We start from the raw sequence: 23,743 nt of genomic DNA on the forward strand, positions 1-23,743 counted from the left end.
TAAAACCATTATCCCTTGTCCTACCACTCAATTTAGAGACTAATTCTGCACTGTGCTCCTGAGGGCAGTAAGGGTGCCTTACCCCTCTCTGGCAAAGTGGATTTGTACAGAGGAGACAGTCTATCTTTTGTGTGTTTCACCAAAGAAATCAGTTATGGGGAAACCTAGATATACATATTATTTACTGATTAAAATGCTACAGAAACAAGGCCACAGTGGGCCAGGCTCTAAGCAAGCGCTGGCTGTAATGAACATACAACTCTGAATCCATTTTCCCTCCCTTTCGTTATAGGCGCCAGTAGCCTACTGTCCTTACAGGACTGCAAAGCAGTGCTGTGCAGCAGCAGAGGAGCTGAGCTGGTTGAGTTGCACACAGAAATACAACAGCTTAGACAAACTGGTCACGTAAAACATGTTAAGTGCATAATAATTCCTTCTCTTTTTGCATCTGACCCTATTTTCTTTCAAAAAACATTGTAGGAGATTCAGAAGGATGAGTTAATCTTCCTCTTTAATAATACAATATTTTTTGACATCTCATTTAATAACCCTTTCCCTGTGCTCACTCATACAGAGGCAAATAAAAGCGAATTCTAGATTACCTTTAGTCATGTCTTTAGTGCCCTGCATCAGGCAAACTCTCTAGCAAAGAGGATCATTGGGAAACATCAGACTCCTATGCAGCCATGCAAGGAAGTTCCCAGGTACTGTGAGTGAAAGAAACACACCATCTTACTCTCATTTTCACTTTCGCAATATATAAATATAAAAGAAAATTTTGTTTATCCTGAGGAGTGATAATGTTCGAGGGATGTGAGAGGACAGCAAATAGCAAGCTCTTAGAATTCAAGGTTCAGAAGGTATATGTGAAAATTTGGAGCCTCTGAAAGCAACTCTAGCTCTTCAGTTTAACTTTACATTCTGCTTAAACTCTTCGACAAGCAGGACTATCCTTTATTGATTTTCACAATTGATTTTTTTTTCTTCTCGCAAGCAGAGGATCAATACTAGAGACTTGGAAACAAGAAGATAGTGTCACCAGAAAACAAATATCTTCAACAAAAATGTGAGTAGTGCAGGTTAAAATTCAGAGCATGTCTTTGAGCACTTGGTGTTGATTTTTTTTTTTTTGGTTGGTTGGTTTGGTGGTTTTGGTTTTTTAAATTTTTGAACTCTTTGAACTGTATTCTACTTGACTAGATTGCATTATTGTATTAGCTTTCAAAAATGAGCAGTATGTTAAAAGGGAATATATTTGTACTAAAGTCTTACTCAGAAAACTTGTGGATAGTGAATGGTTTCCTGAAAAACATCAGTTATAAATATGAATGGAGTATCCAAAAGTAAAAGTGTGTTCACTTTTAACTTGCCTTTTTATTGTTTTGCATATGACATACCTTCTTGACCTCTAAATAGGCTTTTTGTGACACAAGTATTTTATGTCTAAATCCTTCCTTGACAAGTACGAGAGAACAGTAAGATTAATATTTTGCATTGCATATATGTAAGAAAAGAGGAGAATTCACATCTTTGTGATTTACAGTGTCTTGTTTTCTATCACTGTGAATATCATGAGCTGCCAATTATAAGCAGCTTAGGAATCCTATCAGTTTTGTTAGTTTTATTACATAGGCTTGTGTTTTTGAAAGTTTGAATCTGAGTGAGCTTGTTTGTCTTTCACTACACAACGGTATTCTTCTCACCAAATATTTTCAGATGGTTAATGGAGGAAAAGAACCACAATATTGTTGTTTGGAGAGGAGTCCACAAAATGCCTTGTCTGCCGCTGTTCTTGATGGTTCCCTGAATAAATTGTGATCTGTGTCCTCATTCCAGCCCTATCCCCTCACATGGTGCTGGCGGAGCAGTGCCCACTGCCAGCACCACTGCTCCTGCTCTCCTTGGTGGCCCTGTAACCTGCCGCAGGTTGGTGGGACCACAAGTGCCCCTGCTCTCTGGTACAAGCCTGACAAGGAGGGTCTTTCAACCTGGGAATCACGTCTTCAGCCAGCCCAATGGCTAGTGTACATGCCTGGGTCCAGAAGCTGGACCTATCAGAAAACCTTTTCCTTCTAGGAAATGGTTGGAAAAATCAATAAACTCTTACTTTTATATACATATATATTTACAAATTAATACATAATTTCTGTATCCAGACATAATTTGCTAACTACACTTTCCACACTAATGTAGCCAGGCTTCACTCTTGATGCTTGGAAGATATGACACAATGATAACTAATTGCTTTATGACAACAAAGGACAGGGGAGCCTGACTTCTTCCATCTCCAGGAGTGTCTTTGGTTGATGGTTTGGCACATGGGCTCCATTCTGCCTCCTTGTGAACAGCGACCTCTTTCACAAGAGCTGAACCAGGCCAAAGAAATGAGGGAGGAGCTCTCCCATGGGATAACAAAGGTGTAATGGCCATGGATGTACCAAGAAGGCTAACTGCTATGTCATACTCCAGACTGCATGGGGGGAGAGGGCTGAAACATATTCCTGCAGGCTCTTATGGGGCTGACACTGCCTCCTCTTCCTGATCTTCCATGTAAGTGGGGTGCTCTTGGAGAACCTCCCCAGCCAGTCCCACAGTCGAGACTGGCAAAGGGTGGCTCTGTGTGGACTGCCAGGATTTAGGGTTCCCTGGGGCTCACCTGCCTGGAAAGTATAAGTGCAGACAAGAAGGCTCCAGCAGCTCTCTACTAGTAGAAATGTGCACTTCTACAGATTTTAGTTTCCTCCAAATTAAAGTGACAACACAGATGATGTTGTATAGAGCTTAGCCATGGCTGAATGGTGGTTTATCTCTGTACATGACACTAAAAGGCTGATGTTTCTCTGCAGTTAGAGCACATGACAGGGCAGCAGAGGCCAGCAGTGCTCAGTGGAGTCACTGTTTTTCCACACGTTTCACCTGCTGCTGAAGGTTATGGAGAGAGAAGCAATAAGTAGAAATTGAGTTTCAAATAACTCCTTTAAGAAGTTGTTGTAAAAGTCATTTAAATTCACATTTTAAGGGAAAGATCAGGAGTACCAGTATTAGTGCCATCCATTTTGGTTGTTTTTTTTTTTGTCCTCTGAGAATTTACCATATTCATATCCCTGTTCTGCTCTTAAGTCATTATGCCAGTATTTCTCTGCACTCTTGGAGCTATTTTAATTGAATTAAATCATTAATTTCCTTCTTTAAATATCCATACCCAAAATGTGCTTTAATAATGCCTGTCCTTAATATGATTTTTTTTCCCTGGGAGAAAAAGAAAGTACATTTTCACAATGTCAGACCCCACTCTGGTATCACATAGCAAGGCTAAGATGCAGCCCCACATCCCTTTCTCAGTAGCTACCTATCCTGGTACTGTAGCCATTACTTGGTTGACTGCCCCCTCCTCCCCCCGGCCATGCAAGGCTATAAAATAATGAAATTTCTGGAGGACAGAAACATAGTGACAAACAATATATTGATAATAGTGATGTTTACCTGGAGTGCTGGCCAATTTTTCAATACACCAACTCTCTGACCACCACATCCCAAACCATGACAGTAGGAAGGGTCCATCTGCGAGACACTGGGTGTAATCCTGGAGCCACTTCTGGGCTGATGGACCCCAGTCCCCACCCAGAAGTGATTAGTCAGTAATCACAGGAGCCTCAGGGTCAGCAGCAGAGCACTTTTCTCCAAGGACTGATAGCTTCAAAAGCATGAAGGATGGCCAGCAGCAACTCCCCAACAGGTAGAACAGGACATGGTAGATGGCAGAGGAAAGAGGCCAGATCCTGCTCTGTTAATAACCCACCCACCTCAATATCACAGTGTATTGAATGAGGTTATCCCAAACTGCATTATCTCCTGGAATTCATATTCCTCTGATAGAAGTGATGATGCAGTCAGTTGCCTGGCTGAGCTGAATGCTATATTTATTTTTCCCAAGGCCATTGACAGAAAGAAAGATAGAAAAACATTTATTCTCTCTGTGGTTTGTATCACTTTCATGTAATGTCATCTGATCCCCCAGCTGTCTATCACATTTCAATGAGATTTATGTGAGGTGCTGAAAGAGTAGAATAAAGCTGACGAAAATAGCAAACTTTGCAGAAGTAATTGGCGTTTGCTAGTTCCCAAACCTCACCCACACTATTATCTTTCACTCAGTAATATTGTTCCCTGACACCTGGATTATGCCGCATTGCCCATTCCATGTTATTCAGGCCTGGGTTTAATGATACAGTCCCAACATCCGTAAACCCAAATAAACTTACTCACCTTATCAAAACACTTGGTTTCACTCAAATGGCAGTTGTTCCTTAATCAGTCCCAGCTGTTCCTTAATCAGTCCCAGGTTAAGTGGGATGATGATGTGGTTGAAATTTGTTAATAAAGCATGTGGGAGAGGATGCCTCAGGGGCACAGAAAAGGATCTACCTTCTCCAGTGCCTGCTGAGGTGGTGGAGGGTTTCCAGGTGAGTGCACGGGGCTGGGGCAGGTCCTGCAGGTGAGGGCTTCCTGGGTGTGGGAGCAGTCGGTCTCTTCGTGCTCCTTCCAAGCACGCCAGCCCTCGGGCTGCTCTAGCCCTGTGCTGGAGGCTGGTCTTTGGTTCCCCTGCCGCCTTGGGAAAGCAGTGCTGCAGCTTTGACTGGGGCTCCCCCAGGACAGCACCCCGGGGGCCCTGGTGTGCCCGTGGCAAGGCTCCAGCTGTGGACACAGGGCAAGGTCACATCAAAAACTGTCCCTCTGTGTGCAAAATCAGTGGAGGGAGATGTGCTCACAGAGGCTCTTTTGGGCCCAAGACTCTTTAGGCCTAGCTGCTGTTGCTGTTAACCCTGTTATGGGAGAGCTGGGGCAGGCTGTTCACACACAGATTTATGCCTCTGTGCAGGTGGAACTGCTCCCAGCCTGGGAAAGCAGTCTTGCTAATGGCAAAAACTATCCCCCAAGAAACAGGGGATACCATCAGCCTCTGAATAGGATGCAGGATAGGAGCACTGTGTGCAGGGGTTCTCCCTAAGTTTCCAGCTTTAAGCCAAATGGGTTTTTCTGATTCTATAACACGTTCAGCAGTGGCAGTTAGGGAGTCTTCTCTGTGCCTGTTGAACCCTTGAAGTATTTCTCCATTTCAGATGTTGTACCTGACTGTCTCATGGCACCAGGATGGTTGTGAAAGTCCAGAATTTCTACCTCATTACGGTTTTCAAAATAAGGCACTGCAAACAAGCAAGTATTGTATGCTTATCCTCGGTTGAAAATGTAGAATCATAGAATGTCCTGAGTTGGAAGGGACCCACAAGGATCATCAACTCCTGTCCCTGCAGTCTGTTTTGCCTGTGACAGTAACTGGTGAATGATCTCTCCCTGTCCTTATCTTGACCCATGAGCCTTTCATTATATTTTCTCTCCCCTGTCCAGCTGAGGAGGTGAGGGATAGAGCAGCTTTGGTGGCACCTGGAGTCCAGCCAAGGCGAACCCACCGCAAGCTCAAAGGGTGACAGCAAGCATTTCCTGAAAACAAAGTCCCTTCCAGCTTTCTCAAGTGGATATTTGGAAATAGACACTCAAAAGAAGGGGTCACGATGTTTGTGGACATGAAAGCAAACAGGGAGGAGATCTTCCAGGTGGAAAAGACGCACTTTTAAAGAGAGTTGAATGAAAATTATTTGACACCTAGGATGCACTAGGAATGCTGAGGGAGGCTCAGTGCATTGGATCACCAGGTCTCACATATACCTATGCTATATTACAAAGGGCGCACGCTTCCTCCATGTTCTTCAAATATTCTCTATACAAGATCAGAGTATTATGAAACCTGGTTTTTTTTTTTTTTCCTATATTCTGCAGGTTGAGGGTGGGCTGTTAAAGCTGGATGCTTGGTTAGATTGCTGTTGCAGAGGAAGTGTGTGTGTGTGCATGCACGCCTGTATGGGTGTATATACGTGCATCTATACATGTGCACACACACACAGTGGTACCGATGTATTCCTCCTGTTGCTGTGAATCAGTGAAATTCTTACTTAATTTCTCACGTTCATGAGTAAATAAAGGTGTTTCCCAAATCTGAACATAGTGATATTTATGTGAAGGTTTAGGTTGACTTTAGAGGCCAGAGTCAATGATAGCATAGCCTGTATATAGGTAGACACACCTTGACATACAAAGTGTGGTAGGATACTGGAGGCAAACAAGGAAGATATGAACAGATAGATGCTGAATTTGAAATGTTCCAACTGTCGTTTATGGAAAAAGTGATCAGTAACTCCCAAACTTTAACTGTGAGCAACTAGTCTCGTTGTGTGAATTCTGTTGTTTCTGTGCTCTGTGAAGTGGCTGTTACAATTTATACGTTAAAAATATCTACCTCAATGTTACTTAACACAGCTGTTTTCCTTATTTCAGTCCCATCCTTCTTTTTCAATGAAATAACATAATTATCTGCTCTTCCTTGGGAAGGTGAAGAGAATGATGAGAAATATAACAAGTAAAGGCTCTAGAAGCTATCTATACACATCCAGCTTAATAAAATGTTAACCAAAACACAAATACTGGTACAAGAGCTTCATACTTCTGACTAGCTAATTGGTTTGCTAACTAATTTTTCTTCAGGGTAAAAAAGAAAAATCATCATAGCATTTACTGGTATCAAAGCAACTGATTAAAAAATATTTTCCATATTAAAGTTGACATTTAATTAGCTTAGCTCTGGTGAGCCTGCACTGCTTGAAAAAGAAATCTCTCAAAAGGCTGGATAGAGCCTCTTTATTAATGCTTTTCTGTGATTACATAATATATATTTGCAATCATCGTATATTACTTGAGTAGCAGTTATATTATGTTAAAATGACACTTGTTGAGATGGCAGTAAAACTGTCATGTAAAAGTGCCAATATAACTGTTCCAATAAGTCAAATAATATATTTAGCTTTTAAAAAGATGTCCAGCCTTATCCATATTTTATTAAAACAGGAGGACACAGCGCCAGCTATGAAGGCTGTGACTTTTGTGTGAATCCTCTGGAGTAAATTATCAGAGATCCAAAATGCACAACAGGAAAAGAGCAGAGGGTGGAGTTGTTCGCCCGTAGTGCAAAGCCTGCAGGCTTGCTAGGAGGAAGAGCACCAGGAGAGCAGAAGAGCTGCCAGGGAGCGCAGCGTTACCCACAGCATCTGCTCTAACAGGGAGCTGTGTTGAGGATGTTGCCACTGCAGTGTCCTCAGGAAGGTGCCGCAGCTCAGGAATTATCTGGGCAGAGCAACAGGGAAGGCACTGGCTGTCATTTGAAGTATGATCAGTAACTGTTACAGACATTTTGTAGTTATTTCAGTAGAAACCATAGGCATGGAATAAAATCAGTGGGGATGAAATTTATTGTTGTTTCAAACACCTCTGAGGAACAGCACTTTGACACTCTGTGGTGCTTTGTGAGTTCTAGCTCATTTCCACACACACCTTCTGCAAGTCCTTCCAGTCCGCTGGCAGTGACGGACACACAGACACTACCGTTTTTGCATGAAGAAACCAAAATAACTGATTTAATGAATCTAGTAATACATTTACTTTTCTCAAGTAACAAGTGATAGGACAAGAGGAAACAACCTCAAGTTGCACCAGGGGAGGTTTAGGTTGGATTTTAGGAAAAATTTCTTCACTGAAAGGGTTGTTGAGCATTGGAACAGGCTGCCCAGGGAAGCGGTTGAGTCTCCATCCCTGGAGGTATTTGAAAGACGGGTAGACGTGGTGCTTAGGGACGTGGTTTAGAGGTGGACTTGGCAGCGCTAGGTTAACGGTTGGACCTCATGATCTTAAAGGTCTTTTTCAACCTAAACTATTCTGTGATTCCATGATTTCACTCTTAAAAATACACTGGTTTATAGCTGTGAGCCTGTGGTCTGCAAGGCTGAGCAATACTGGTAGGTGACAGATTGGGCTAATTAGAAATCCCTGATTTTGCTTGGCAGGGAAGAACAGAAGCTGAATGAGGCTTTATGGAGTACAGGAGAAAAAAAAAAAAAAAAAAGAAGAAACATAAATATGTAACACCCATTCTAAATGAAGCAAGGAAAAAAGGTAACATTAAACAGACAGAGAACTGCTGGGCAGGGAATTCTGGAAAGATCAGTCCTAGAACCACAAACTTTGCCAGACTTTGCTGGAAAGTGGGAAAACATCCTACATTCACATGCTCTGCGGTGTTTGCCTCCAACAGATGCCAGAAGATAAAGTTAAGAACATTTCATGTGGATGGACAGGGAGCTTGGGTAAGCAAGGACCCAGCAAGTCTATACTACATGCACCCTTGAACTGTACTTAAAACGCCTGTATTGCAGATCTGTGCTGACTGGGGGCTGACTCCATATGTGGTAACGTGTAGGTCTGTCCATACTCAAATGTGGGAACCTTATTTTCAAGACAGGCAGGAGAAGCTTGAAATACAGAAGTCTGGGTCATTCCTCGCTTGCTGACTCAACCTTCCCCCCCTTCCAACAGTATCTTGTGTCTCTTTCTCAGTTTCGGACACAGGAAGGCATCTGGGCATCCCGGTCAGGACCAACGCTTTGCCATCGGTTTCCATGAGAGCCTTCTTGCCCCCACTGACACCGAGGAATTCCTTTGCCCTTGGCTCAGTTTTTAAAGGTCATCTTTGTACATTTACTCCAACACCTGACAATTTCACCACAGATCCTACCAGGAGATAACTGCAGTTGTTTTAGAGTTAACTTCCTTCTTCCAGATAATATTTTTTAAAAATTGTTTCACATTGCTTTTGTGAAAAAACACAACTACAGCATATCTAATAGTCCCCTGCAACCAAACAGTTGGAAAAAAAAAAAAAAAAGGTAAAAAAGATACCAAAATACAGATTTACTTGCACACCAAGATAAGGGGGAAATTTTTGTGCCTTTATAGGGGAACAATACCTCTGAGACCAGAGGTATCTGGTCTCTAAGGCTAAAACACAGAACAGTAAGGCAGTCTGGAAAACACGAATTAGCCAGAGACAAAAAGTCTATGACATGCAGGAACCAACCTTCACACTTTTTCGTAACAACTGAGAAGAATTTTGGTAACATTTCTTTGGTTATTGTCAGTTCTCCCTGCTCAATGTTCTACTGCCTCTGTACAGGTATGGATCTTACTCCAAATAAACTTCTACGGACAAAAAGGGCTTCTGAAAAAAAAATGGTGGAATCTTTTAAGGTAGTTCTTGCATTTGCCCACTAATTGCACTGGTTTTATTCTACACAGTCGAGGACAGCCAGACTTTTTACTATTGGATCACACAAGTTTACTTTCAATTTTTCATCTGCAGTTCTTTTGCTCCTAACTATGTCAGTCATCCTGAATATTAGGGATGGATGTGGGAAACCATTAGCATTACTTAAAAATGCATCCTGTGGAGGTTCTCAGACTGTATCTATAGAGCTTTATCTCTATACGTGTCCTGTCTCTAGAGCAGCAGAAGGCTGTTGGTATTATGTCATTCAGTAAATTACAGTAAATTTTAGTGATTTCTCATCCCAAAAAGTTAAAAAGTTTCCGAGCCAATAAAGAAGGAAAGGGTTATACCCTTTTTACAGTGTATATTTTCCTAATTTATTGCACAATTTTGAATCTTTAAAGTTGTTTGCCAGACCCACTGAATTGCCTTTCCACCATTAAATTTAATAGTCTCCTGAATGGTTTCTATATATCAATATTGCCAACATCTGTGGGGTAGAGAATGTTAAGGAATTAATAGCATATGAAAGTTTGTCACTTGTGATGTTGCAAATGTTAAGCTATGCCACTGAAATTGCATTTTAAACAGTTTGAGATTAATGCCATTTGTCGTAAATGTCCTGCCTTTTAAATGTTAAGTAAAATGTGTTTTCCAGGCATGCAAAGAAAGAAAGCTGGGAATAAAGACTGTTTTGCTAGGCTATTGCTAGCCAGATTATGCAGTGGGATTGCCTTTATCTTTCCTTTACAGTTAAAATATCTCTGACCATACAAGATTTCTACATATGATTCTTAATCCAAAAATATGCACACATATATTTTACACAGAGTATATATTTTATATATATGTAAGGAAAACATATAACAGAATATTACATAAATATGTAATATATGTATGTAGTGTTCATTGTAGATGCATGTAAATATATATAATCAACATTTTGCTTTTTGTATATCATTAACAAAAAATCAGGAAACGTCCTCATGTTCCCTGCTGTTTCTCTTTCCCTCTCTATCTCAAGATCTATCTCAATATCCATCTCTTCCTCTAACATTCTCGTTTTAAATTATGTACAGTATATAAAAAATTAGAGAGAGAGATAGAAGGGGATGTGAGGAACATTCTTGATTTTTTCTTAATAGGACATAAATACATTATACATTATAGACTAGACAGTATATGAAAACCCTACACTTACCAGACCTTTAGCTTTGTCAATGTATATCTGAAAGCATCACAAGCTACTAAAGGCGAATTGGTGCTAAATGTCTTCAGTGTAACAATGAACAGAAAATAAGACCTTGCTCATTCGAGCAGAGTAAAAATGTAGTGTGAGCATAGTGGTTGTGACAATTTTAAAAATTCAAGCTATAGGAATTTCATCACAGGGTTTTCTATAATTTGATTTCTGCCATTATTTTTCCAAGGAGCAAATACCCATCTTAGTTTATTCAGTTACTTTTACGAAAGTTTCATGGCTTCCTACTTTTTGAGGGCTAAACTTACCTTTTGATGAAATGAATACTGACTGTAGGTGATAAAGTGAATTCTTTTCCATGGATGAAGCCAAATCATAACGCAGCTCCTGAGAAGCTAACACCATGCAGATGACTGAGGGTGCTGACTTGGGTGGTCATTAGAGGGAGCCAGGGCAGCCGTGACAGGGCTACAGCCTTAGTCCATTGGAAAGCGAGTTGTCTGCCTGGGTCTGACACCCAGGATCCCTGCAGGGTGGCAGCAGCAGCAGCAGCAAAGTGCTCATGAAGCCCTGGCTGTGCGCTCCGCTTAGAGCAGGCTGGGCTGCTGCTCAGACCCGGGCCAGTGCCGCTCCAGGAGCGGCAGGAGCATCCCTCCATGAGAGATCCTGTCCCAAAGGCTTAAGATTGCGCAACACCAGCTGCCCAAGTAGCATTTCCTTGCAACAGTGAGAAGCAAAGGCATCGCTGTCCCCTCCGAGCAACAGGGTTGGCATGCTCACCTTTCCAAAGTGGTACTGAGGCGCAGGAGGGCCCATGCCACCCCATTTCAGGCCTGGTGTCTACTTTAGGATGTTTTGACTGTATAGAGTTGTCAGTATTCACTAACTAAGTACCAAGATGTACCCAAAAGGTGGCTCATGTTGGGAGAATAAATGTATTTGAAATAATAACTACCAGCTAAGAAGCAATTAAAAGTTAATTAGAGGAGAGGATCAAAACTATCCAGTTTTAGTAATAATTACTGTCATGCAAAGCAGTGAAAGGGATGCTTCTGCATTGATACAATCACAGACTGTTTTTCAGAGCTTAAATATTCTAGCAGTTAATTTGAGTAAAGGCATACTGTGCAAGGACACAGAGTTTTTTTAAAAAAACACATTCCAGTCATGTTTCCTAAACAAGGAACCTGTAACACTTGTTTTAAGCAAAGTTAACAACCCAAATTCATTATCCAAAATGAACATCAGCATTTAGGACAAATATTATCTCATCAGCATTCAGTGTCACAGCTCCGAACTAAAAGAGGAAATGAAATAAGGAACTATTAGCTAAAAACTGAGCAATGGAAAGAGCTGTGCATTGCTCTTTCTTACATGAGTTTCTTTTCTCCATTGGAGTGCAATTTGGTCCATTACAGATAATCAGTGCAAATTCCACGTAAGTGGCACTGAATTTCGTACGCTGCCTTACTAGTATGGCAGAGGAGAACCAGCTGGCATGTAGATAGTTCAGTAGTTTGCTACATGGAGGTCTAATAATTCTGCACTATCGATGATGGCTTTGTAGGTGGAGCACATGCAATATTGCCATTTCACATACCTCCATTTGGCACCCTAACTGGCCTTAACAGGAAAACTGCTCTAGGTCAGGAACCTGCCTCCTGTGACAACTTCTAATAAAACCTCTGAGCTCAGGGGAAGCCCAGCTGCATCCTTGTGTCCAGCACATGAATACAGCCCAAGCTCTCATAGGCGTTGGATCTGCTCCTCTATCCTGCTCCTCCTCTTCGCTCCCCCACGCATTGTGCCCTCTCACACAGCGTTTCAGGAGCAGCAGAGTCCAGGACACGATATTCCCCGCTCACAGTGCTCAAATATAAGAGCTCGCAGGGCCCAGACCCTCACCAGAGAATGCCTCAGGGTACGCGAGCTCATTGGCTTTACCATTGCTGTGTTATCTGGCCAAGAACCTGACCCTCTGCCCCCCGTGTCCTCTAAGAGCCTTTTCCAGCATTGGCACACAGACACTCACAATTAATTTTTAATGAATTGCTATATAAAGTCTTTCACAGGAGAAAAACTGACATTATCATGCAAACAATGTGTTTGGTTTGTGGGGTTTTTTTCCCTCAGCAGGCTGGAAAGTACAATCAAATATTTGTGTAATGACCTAAAACAGAATGATACAATGATTTGTAACACAATAAACTACAGATAAAGACAAGTGAATAATAATGCTTCAAATTATGGATCTGTTATTTTTAAATGAGCTGTTATTCTGCTATATAGTCCCACACTGCTACGGGGAATTAGTTCTTGGCCATCTTTATCTCATGAGCTATCTTTTCATGTGAAATTAAATTTTGAATTAATTGTACAGGAGGCTAAAATTGGGAGACAAATTTTTAAAAAAAGTCGCTGGTGAGTTTATACCTCTCTTCTCTGCATGGTTGCCTGCCGGCAGGCTGGATTTTCCAGACTTTGTTCCTATTTGCTGTGGCTTAATAAAGATTTTTTGCATGTAGCCCTCAAAAATGTTTGCTGTATCTAATCCTTGTGTTGTGTGACAATTGTAATTTCAGTGTATGGTTAGCCACCCTAAGATATATAGCACTATTTTTCTTTTCCCCTTGGACAGTTTATGAAATGCATCTTGTTCCACCCATTATGAATTGTGTTTTAGGATCAAAAGAATTTGACCTTTACACTTCAAAACTGCTTTCCACAAACACCTCCTTGAAAACTTGGCTACAGATTTCTCTAGAGCTATTGAAATTCATTGAGGTGACTGGCTTAGGGTTATTTATGTGAGTTTCTGCAAGACAACGATACTCAGGCTTGGGACCCGAGCCCTACCGTGCTGCGTGCTCCCTGCACACAGGGCAGAGAAGGGACTCTGTGCTGCACTTCTCTCAGCTGGCAAGGAAGAGACAAGCAGGAGGAAAGCCAGCCAGGAGAAAGGCGACAAAAAAGTGGGACAAACCAGTGTGATATAGGGAAGCAAAGAGCAAATGGGTTCAGAAAGGGAGTAGCCATGAAGGAAAACTTGATCAGTATTCATCAAAGCTGGTGTTCCAGCTTCAGTTCCGGAAATACCACCAGAGCATTGGAACCATGGCAAAACCCAGCGAAACTTCCCTGGTGGCGGGGTTGAAGGATGGCACTGGATGCTCAGACCCGGCACACAGCCCTGCTGGTTGTATGGCCTCCCCCAGAGCTCCCAGGCTCTTCACCGCAGGTCATCCTAGTGCTCAGGAGGGCATTGGGCTCCTCCACGTGCTGGTAGCCGGCATCCCACACCATGCTCCCTGCTCTAAGCCGTGGCAGTGCGGTCACAGAGCAGGCAGGCTGCCAAGGCATGCATGCGGATCACTGCGGGGGCACATCTGCACACAGCAGTCTGCAGGACCGCCACTCCCAGGCACTCACAACTTAAACCCGTCTGTCCTTCAACAACTGATAATCATTCAGTCACCCACATAGGCTGAGTGTTGAAGCAAAAAAAATAACCCTCTGCCTGTGCACACCAGTTCATACTCCCTCACTTTTATTGGCTTACGCGTATTTGGTTTGCATAGAAAAAACCACTCCATAGGGCCTTTCGGACTGGCGTGCACCTTGTGCATACTGAGCACAGCTTCCACCAGCTGAGAGTTCAGTCACAGACTTTTATACAATGTCTGCACAGCAAAACATTCATTGCAAACAGGGTAAAAAAGGTTTGCTGTGGCTTCTCACCCTAAAAGTCAAGACACAAGCCAGCTCCATTTGCTTTCACGGAAAGATTCTTCCTACAGTACATTGGACGAAACAGAAAGTTTAACCACTTCCAACTTCTAACTCTTCCCTAAAAAGCAAACTGCTTAGCTGAAATAATTGTATGAAAACATAAACAAACAGTTACACTCCCTCAAGAAGCCATTAAACATGGCATGCTAAGTCAATAATTTGCATATGGCTGATTGTTTAGTAAACAAACTGTCTCCTGAGAGGACGGTAATTAATCTTTTACATCAAATCGGTTGATTAGTCTTTCTGGGAATAATGCTAGATGTTACAAGCAGGTGTGAGTCATGATATCACTCTCTTTGAAATTTAGGATTAAACATGGCAATGAACAAAATTTTAAATGCATTTTTTAAGCTTTGGAAGCATCATATGGGTTAGTAAAAGATTAACTCCTTTTCTTTTTTTACTTCAAAATTAAGTGTCTTTGGTATTCTTTCTATTAGGCAGAATTTTAAAAAAATTCTCAGATGTACATTAATATCTGTACAGGGATTAAACATTTTTTTTTGCTATTATTTTTTTTGTTCTTATTACCAGCATGGCTCAAAGCTAACTGAGACTGACCCTGTGCACCAGGGCTGGTGGAGAGTGCCCACACACCGTGGGGATGTCAGCGTCCCTGCCCTGCTGTGTCCCACACCCATCGATGGCATCGCGGCGCCTGTGGTCCTGAATCCAGAATTTCCCTCAGGGATGTAATTCAGAGAAGGCAAACCTGATAACCACCCTTTAGCCCAGGCCGAGGCCAAGGTTTGTCTGATGACAGGTAGGTCACTCGAGCTGCTTTTATCAGAACATGCAGCTGTGGAGACAGCCCCTTCGTCTGGCAGAGGGCACATCTGGACTGCTAACAACCCATTCACCGCTGCAGGGCCAACCCACACCACTCTCACACCCAGCCGGGGACCAGCAGCGCTCCGAATACAGCAGTACAGATTCTTCTTAGCTTGATCTAAACTTTGTTCTTCTGTGCCGAGGCAGGGGGTAGTGCCCGGCCAAGGCAGCACAGCACCAGTGCAGGTCTCTGTGCTGTGCAGCAGGAGTAGGCTCCTCACTACCTTTACTTGTCTGATACAAGAATGTAAAAGCAAAAGAATTCTGCAAACAGGACACCGTTAGACCTAGAATCACTTATGGTATTTGGCAAACTTAACGCTTTGTCTTGTCAGACTATTTTTCATCCACTTTCTCTGGGTCAGTTATTTTCAGTGATAAACTGTCAAAAGAGGAAAATAAGGTAGATTATCTTTCTCATTCACTCATTTCAGTCATGCAGAACCTACCTGTCTCACCTGCAATATACTGGTTTTATTGTGACATTACATCTATGAGGGCTCTTCCTTGCTTAGGACAGTGTTCCTGAATTTCTCTGAATTCGCTGGGGTTCTGCCTGCTGCAGATGGAGAGCACCTCCTGTAGCACCCGTGCTACCCCAGCCGCCCTTCTGTGGCGCGTGGTAGCTCTGGGAATCTGCAGAGGGAAAGATATGACAAAAATATCAGCTGTTGTAATCCAAACTCTTCAGGCAGCTAGAAAAGTCCTTAAGATACCATGGAAAGATTACTATTTATAAATACCATGGAAAGATTACTATTTATAAAGAAATAGCTGTCAGCCTGGGATGGTTGCTGTGATTTTCCACCATTTTCTCCAGAAAGATTTTAGACTGCAGCTATTTACTACAAATTGTTGGGGTAGCTATTTGTGAAAATAACAAGATTACATCAAATCTACCAAAGTAATTTGTTAATTAATAAAGTTAATTTTAAAAAAAGGCATTTGAGTATTAGGTTAGGAGAGGAAAAAGGAAACATAGTGAACTAAAAACTTTACAGTAGTTCAAATACACAAAGGAGTTTCTTTCCTCCTAACAAGGTAGGACAGAAGAGTAAAAGCCTAAGGAATAAGGTGTGTAAAACCACACCACGCATCTCTGAGTCAGAATTGTGTGTGATGCGAGCAAAAAATCCTATTGGAGTAAACTGAAAAATTATGGTGCAAGGGATCTCTTTTCCCACAATAAGCCTATCCCGCCTTTCTTAAGCAGGAGCTCACAATGTCAGCCAAAGCATATGCACTTTCTGTTTTCTCAGAGAATTCCCAAGGCTTCTCTTCTCTTGTCTGTAATTCAGTTTAAAAAATAATCAAACAACACTATCAGGCTCAGACTGTGTAGTCCCTGCCAGCTCTGCAAACAGCCAAGGGAATGTTTCTAGTGCTCAGTGGCTCTGCTGGGCTGGATACAACCCACATGCAGAAGGAGCAGCCCATGAGCAGCTGCAGAAGCACTGCATCAGCCGGGAGAGAGGTAGAGGCGCTCCACAGGGAAGACAGGAATGAATTTATTGCTGATTTGTGTTCTGAACTGGGGAATGCAAAGGATAGCAGATTGCAACCCCATTGCAACAGGCTGTAGAGCCATTGCTATAGCTGTAGGTATACTTGCACCCATTCCTTGGCAGCACAGCCTGCCCTTTTAAGGGCCTAAGGCTTCTATGCCCAATTAGTGCTAATTAGCATTAATGAGGATTGTTATTTCAGACAGACAGCTGTGGAGAACACCAGGAGTGAGTGTAGGTAAGGTGCCTGGGAGAGGAAGGGACCGGTGCGGTGCGGTGCGGTTCGGTTCTGTTCTGTTCTGTTGGAAACAGCAGCATGGTCAGCCACCTCCTAGGGCAAGCTGGTCCCGCTCCACCAGTGCCACAGAGGAGCAGGGGCTGTACCCAGCCAGGCAGACAGCTCCTCAGGGAAGAGCAGAGGGCACAGCCACAGGCATTCCCCAGCCGTGGGGCTCCTGCGGGGCTCGGCAGTGGTGGCACCCAGCGGATGACACAGCTGAGATTTGCTGTGTGCTGCAGGCTGAGGGCATGCTAGATGACCTCAGGCTGACGTGCTGCAAACTGCCCTCTGCCAGGCTGTGATGTGCCTATGTGTGATAGCCTGTCCTCAAGGTATTTATTTATCTGTCCCTACTTTAATGTTTTTGGCTGCCACAGTCCATCGAGAACTTCACCATGTGCTGCATGAGGGGGGGTCCTGCACACTGAGGGTAATTGTCAGTCTGCTTCTCCTCTGCCTTGTCTATATAAAGAGGATTATATCGTGAAGTTGTGTCCAATGAGATGAATCTGATTCAGGATGCTTGTTTCAGTCCCTTGGGGAATCAGAGAACAGGCATGATGTGAGAAATCCTATCTGAACCATGAATACAGCAGAAAAGGAAAAAAAAAAATCTGCTGCACCTGTACAAAATACAGGTAAGAAACTGTACAACCAGATAGTCTTTCTGTGTAGGAATTCAACTATGTGAACAGTCGTCAATCTCTGTGAGAACTCTTTCAAGAGAAGCAGACGCTATCTTCATCATGAAAGGGCACTTAGAGCAAAGAAAACAAGCTGTCTTCCCATATTTCGATCAGCTAGCTCCTCTCTTACCTGTGGTAAAGGTAGGTAAGTCCCAGTGGCTCAGCCCTCAGGCTGCAAAGTTTAGCATTGACTCTGCTGCCCCAAAGCCGTGAGGTGTCTCAGATAAGAACTGAGAAATTTCCTCCCATTTTGGAAGGTGACAAGCTGCTTCCAGAGCACCTGACAAGTTCTGCTGCTCTGTATGCTTCAGTCCATGCACCAAACTGGAGGGTTGACTCAGTTCAGCTCAAGTGGGTCTTTAAAGATAAACATCAACATATAAAGATAAACATAAAGCACGATCAGAGTTTACTGAGTGATTAAACACTTGACAATGGTGATATTTAAATTGTCACTTGCTCGTCTCAGATCACACGCTTATGATCCCGTCACACTTTCAGCGAGCCCCCATGTGACGGGCAGCTGGAGTTAGGGGTTTTCTCGAGGCGAGCACCCATGTTGCTCTTCTACAGACGGAGACCATAGTCTGTTGACCCCTGGGAACCCACTGCCCTTTGCCACGTGCTGTTGCTCAGGAGGACCAGAGATGTCTGAGCAGCAGCTTCTCCTCACACTGCTCCTAGCTGGCTAAACCTGCTGTGCCAGTTCCTCTGATGGGCTGTGCCACCTTCTGTTTCCATGAGGAGACATCGGCAGTACATCACTTGCCCAGTACCTCACCTGCCCATAGAGCTCCTTACGATGGTATGCAGAAGTTGAAATCAAGAGAGTTTTTTGGTTGACTTTGTTAGAAGAAAGACAAAGATTCAGAAAACTGGTTAAACCACCTGGAATATCTTTTACTGAAAGCAAAATTACATACAGTGGTTTTAAAAAAAACTCTGCATAAATATTCCTGTCCTACATAACTAATCTTTAGGGGTTATGGAAACAGGGGTATATAGAAAACAGTCTTCTTGTTCTTATTAGTTTGTTTTTAGCTCAGAAGAAAATATTTCTGCATGCAGTTAGGAGAACAAGTTTGTGAGGTATTTCTCTGTTATTATTAAAATATGAATAGTGATATTCTGGACGAGGGGACGTCAGGGGAAATTTTGGTACTGATCTTTTCAATACTCTAGAGTTTCCACCTGAATGAGACTCTGGAGGCTCAGAGGTCTTGTATGGAGAGTCACTGTCTGGCTGCTGGAATACAACCATTAAAGGATGTCTCAAGGATGCCAACATTGTCTTCCTAAATTCCAACCCTGTTGCATATTTAAACTTCGGCAATTAGTATAAGGAATCAAAGTAATCTTAATTTGAAGTATTTTAAGTTACCTGATTAGATTCAATATTAATTTCTTCATCTTCTCATCTCAATTACATTTCCATTTCAAATTATTTATCTCAGTTATTTATAATCAATTTTATATTTTCCTGACAACAAGTACAATCTTGATGGGTGGTTAGAGCACTTCAAGGTCACTGCAGTAGGCAGGTGACCCTATGCTATGACGATCATACAGTGCATGGCCTGCGCAAGGGAAGTTACCTGTGGAAATGCACAAACTTATCCTGTGAACTATGAGAACAGGTGGGTTATCTTTATTGTTGCGCTTTCCTCATCTTCCAGCATTTGAAAGAGCTGTCATGAAAGGAAAGGCTCTTCTAGCTGAATCAGTTACTGAAGACAGCAATGCAGCAATAAAAATGAAGACGGTGTCTTCTTTGGCTCAGCAAAACTCAATGTATGAAGTGGTTCGCCAGACTTGCACACATGGAGCTTTCATTTTTAATTTCTTCGCTGCTGTCCTCTTTATATCATAGCAAATGGACCCCTGAGTGTCAGCCAAAGCTGAAGCTGTGTGTTTCATGACCAAGGCTGGACCAACATGAGAACCACGCTGCAGCAGGACAACAGTTGTTCTAAGGCATGCAGTTGTGTTTGCTGCAGCACAAGAGACTCTGGGGAAATCCACCTGCGTATTGTATTTAAAATAATAATCCACCAGGCTTATAGGAAAGGTTCTTCTAGGGGAAAAAAAAAGAAAAAAGTTCTTCTAGGGAAGAACTGTCTGTGAAGGGGAGGAGATTGCGGGAGAGGGCAAGATTCCGGTGACTTGAGGATCAGCCGCTATAGCAGAATCCACGTGTATTGCAGCTGATTTCTAGTGCCTCCTGCTGCCCCTCACTTTGAGGTTTCCCCTCTGTCACTGACCATCACCTGGCCAAGAGCTGACAGAAATTTTATTTGCATGCTCAAAATATCCTTTAAAGAGACCCTGGCATCTCTCCAAGCAGAGAAAATAGTATGCTAATATACTGGCAGAATTATCTCTTGCTAAGATCATGATGCCCAGTGCCTCCCCAGGGCTGTGGAGGAAGGGCCCATTTCTGCTACGGTGGAGCCTGGCACCCACCCTGCTCCCACCATTTCCACCCTGAGCTCAGCCTTTGGCTGGTTCTCAGCACTGTGGCTGTCAGCAGAGATGTTTAGAAATCCTGGTCAGGCCATACAAGTTAGTTAAACCCTAAAGAACTGCAGATAAAAAACTAAGATTACTTAATCTCTCCCTTGCCCAACTCCCTTTCCCCTACATTTCTCAGAAGGTTTTGCTAGGATTCATAAGGCTGATGGGTATTTTCACAGAATGAAGGAGGTCAGGAGCAGACATGGAAAATGGCTTTCGACAGCAGATTCTGATCCCATTTATCTGAACACAGATCTCTGCTGTTTCTGCTGACTCCATTGGAGTTTCTGTAATGTAAAGAACGCGTCCAAGAACAGGCTCTGATCATCAGAGGATGCGCAAACTCAAACATTTCCTAATGAACGGAGCCGGGGGGTGCTGGAATTGAACATTCAGTCATATCCAAGTCTATAAATGTTGCTCTGAAGCAGACATGGACTTTAATTAAAAGAACCAAATAAAATTATAAGAACTCAAAGTGCTTATAGCAAAAAGCTGTAGGAAGTGCACTTCCTGTGGTAGCAAACAATTATTGTGCAATGGCATTGATCATAGCAACTACTACCAGAAAAAGGATATTTTGGAAGAACACTTTTAAAAAACCCCACTAAAACTAAACTTGGCTTATCTATAAAAAATGGATAATGCATTACACTGCAACAAAATGTCAGAATGAACAATTGTTCTGAGCAATTATTAAAAAGAAAAATCTAAACTATAAAGTACAATCAGTCTTTGATTGTTAAATTAAAAATTAAACTCATACTTTATGAAGACATATGCATAAATAAAATCAGAAATGTTTTAAATAATTATGTAGTTTAACAGACTTAGGGTATTCTTTGATATCTTAAGTTTTAACAAGTGAAATAAAAGTGCAACTGATTATGAGACCAAATCTCCAGAAGTTGGGTTTTAAGAAGACAAGAATATCACGAGGTTTCTCATCACAATTACAAAAATGGCAATACTGACAGTGTTTGCTTTCCGAATTGAAATGTTAGGTTTTTCTAATATGAGAATAACACTGTCAGAAAAAAATCTCTATATTCTGTATTTCCAATGAGTTGATAGACTTCTTCATTTTCAGTTGGAGCCACCCAGGTAGGAAAGACGAATTAGGACACTTTTCGTAAGAAAAGACGCTTTCAAAGCACTGTTATTTATAGTCCAAGTATATTACAAGCCTACCCATGTTTACATCATTACAGTTTTGTTGCCTGTTAAAAAGTAGTGGAATACCCCATGGGAATTCCAGATTGTATTATGAAAAGTAAAGGTGTAGAAATCCACAGTAAATGTAAAATAAACTTAGGAAACACCATAGATCTTAGAGCTGAAAAACATGACTGAATTTCAACTTGAAATTTGGAGTGAAATATGTAAAATGTAACATGTGATACTTGAAAAATAATGAATGCCAAAGGATTTGAGTATTTGATATGTCCTGAAAGATAATCTTTTTCACTAATACCTACATACTAAGTGGTGTAGTGTAGCACTGGAGAGGTGAAGGACTTCACCAGTGCTGAAAAGCTTTTATTTGCACTAGGTAAAGTGTTCAAAATAGTGATCCCGTCAATCTGTCTTGACAGAAAGGTATTTTCTGTCTAAGCACCTGGTGACTGACTGTTAAACCACAAATGTGTGAACAATTTGGATCACCTGGCATTTGAGAAATTTCCCAAAAGCAGTGGAAGCACCAAGCTGCATCTCACAGTCTCCACTGTAGCAGGGAAATCTGGAACAACAAAAGACAATATAAACTTTTTGGGAAAGGCTTATGCAAAAGAACCTCTTACAGTCTTTGAAAATGTGTAAGAAAGAGCTGAACCAAAGGACCGATGAACTACATTCAACATAAAGCGTATGAGCAACAGTTTATGAAATCTGTTTCTTTTCAACTCCTTGATACAGCAACAAATTAAAGCCTCAAACCTTCTCTTGAACTTTAATTTTCAAGGCAAAAGGACAATCCTTCTCTTATCCATGGAGCACTTATTAGCCTCTGTCTTCAGACAGTTAAGATTTCTTGTCCTGACTGCATCATTTGATGGATCATTCCAGAAATTCACTTCTCTCTTGAGCAATGGTTTACCACTTTTCAACGTATCACTATTTCTAAAGGTTTTTATAAAGAGACATGATAATTACTTGTGACTCTAGTTAAAGAGACTAAATATCCAACCCCTTCAATTTTCTTCTAACAAGATAGATTCTTCATTTTCTTCTTAATGAGAGTGACAGTAATTTAGGGGGTTGAGCGACAGTGAGCAGAGCAGTGAATGTTTTGTCTAAGAGGTAAAGGTGACTGGCAAGACCCACAGTTCGTGAGCAGCCTTTTTGCAGGCTCAGAGCTGGAGTGGTGCCAGAAAAACACCTCATGAGATGTTTATGCCATGTTTCTGTTCTCTGGCCCTTAGAGACAGGTTCCCTGCATGCACACCCTTTCTTCCAAACTAGCACCGCATCAGAAAAAAAAATGTTTGTCACTAAGCAGCTTATCTCTGTTACCTTATTCTCTGCCTCTCCAGATTCCTAGGCAGTACCTAAATCTGCAAGGAAAAAATCCCACTAAATGTGCTCCCATTCATTCATTTTGTAAAGAAATTTCTAATAGCTTTGCTTGCTTGAAAATCCATCATTAGTAACTACAATGCAGTTAGCAGCTTTATATCATTAAACATAAAACAAAAATGGAATTAATGTCACATATAGCTTAATTCAGTCTTCCATGGCAATCTGTTATTCAAATCGATTAGGAACAATATAAAGCAGGAAAATGTGAACCGTTGTTAACATCTAGTAGGCTGGTTAATTGAAGCTTCAAAGCAGAGTTTTATAACACAGTTTATACTACTGTAGTTTCATCTGAAAATTTCAGAAAAAAACTGAAAGTCCCTAAACTTGGAATTTCAGAGTAATAGTTTAGGTAGGGTTTTGACAAGAGGAACACCAATTCCTGCGTATTGGTTGTGTGTGCACAGGTTCACAAGCCATCTGCACTAAGATGCTTGAAGAAGCAGGGAGCTTTACTACCATCCGTGCCAAGATTAAGTGCTGACCAGATTCCCCAGCGTGTCACTGTACTTTCATTCTTCTGGTAGAAAAGAAATCTTGAAGAGACTGGCACAAAGGGATGATGCCATTACTTTCTCCACCTGCTATACCTGAGATAGCATTTGCAGTACTCTGCACTCTTCCCAGGGATTTCCCAGACTGTTCTCTTTACTTTGTCCGTTTTCACTGAAAACAAATAAATAAACACACTAACAAACACATGAACTAAAGAAAAAACAAAAAACAAACAAAAAACCCCACAACATTAGCAATAAATTGTAAAAAGTTAGAAAAATACAATCATTTTATGGTGCAGTTCTTCGTGTTATGGACAGGCTAATGCAGTGGGACAGAATAGCTGCAAACTCATGTCAGCTCAGCTCTTCTGTGCTGCAACTCCGAGCTTTCAGGAAGGTTGAAACTGCCATTTCTAAATGGTTCTTTCTATGGTGGCTATTACCAAAGTCAAAACTCACTGTTAGTAAATTATTTCTGCAACTAATGACAAGAGCCAGGCAAAAAGTATAGATCGCTTTGTAGTGGACTCTGCACTTTAGCAGCAGCTTTGCACTTCTAATGAGTATGCGTCCTCTGAAGCAGCTGTTAATCCTAGTCCTCCACAAGCAAGCAATGCTTTGTCACAGAGGGAACACAGGCATGATCAGG

General features: G+C 41.9%; 1 long non-coding RNA gene across 1 annotated transcript; it reads left to right on the forward strand.

Moving 5' to 3' along the window:
* The first annotated feature begins 4,412 nt into the window (after positions 1–4,412).
* Positions 4,413–6,259, forward strand: LOC148056957 (uncharacterized). The gene is made up of 3 exons (XR_015702213.1): positions 4,413–4,463; positions 5,121–5,214; positions 5,407–6,259. It is a non-coding gene; the product is annotated as an uncharacterized LOC148056957 (long non-coding RNA).
* The last annotated feature ends 17,484 nt before the right edge of the window (positions 6,260–23,743 follow it).

This window comes from Nipponia nippon, unplaced genomic scaffold (assembly GCF_047370975.1).
Source record: "Nipponia nippon isolate SJK-2023a ecotype South Korea unplaced genomic scaffold, ASM4737097v1 scaffold_11, whole genome shotgun sequence".
NCBI classification, from domain to species: Eukaryota; Metazoa; Chordata; class Aves; order Pelecaniformes; family Threskiornithidae; genus Nipponia; species Nipponia nippon.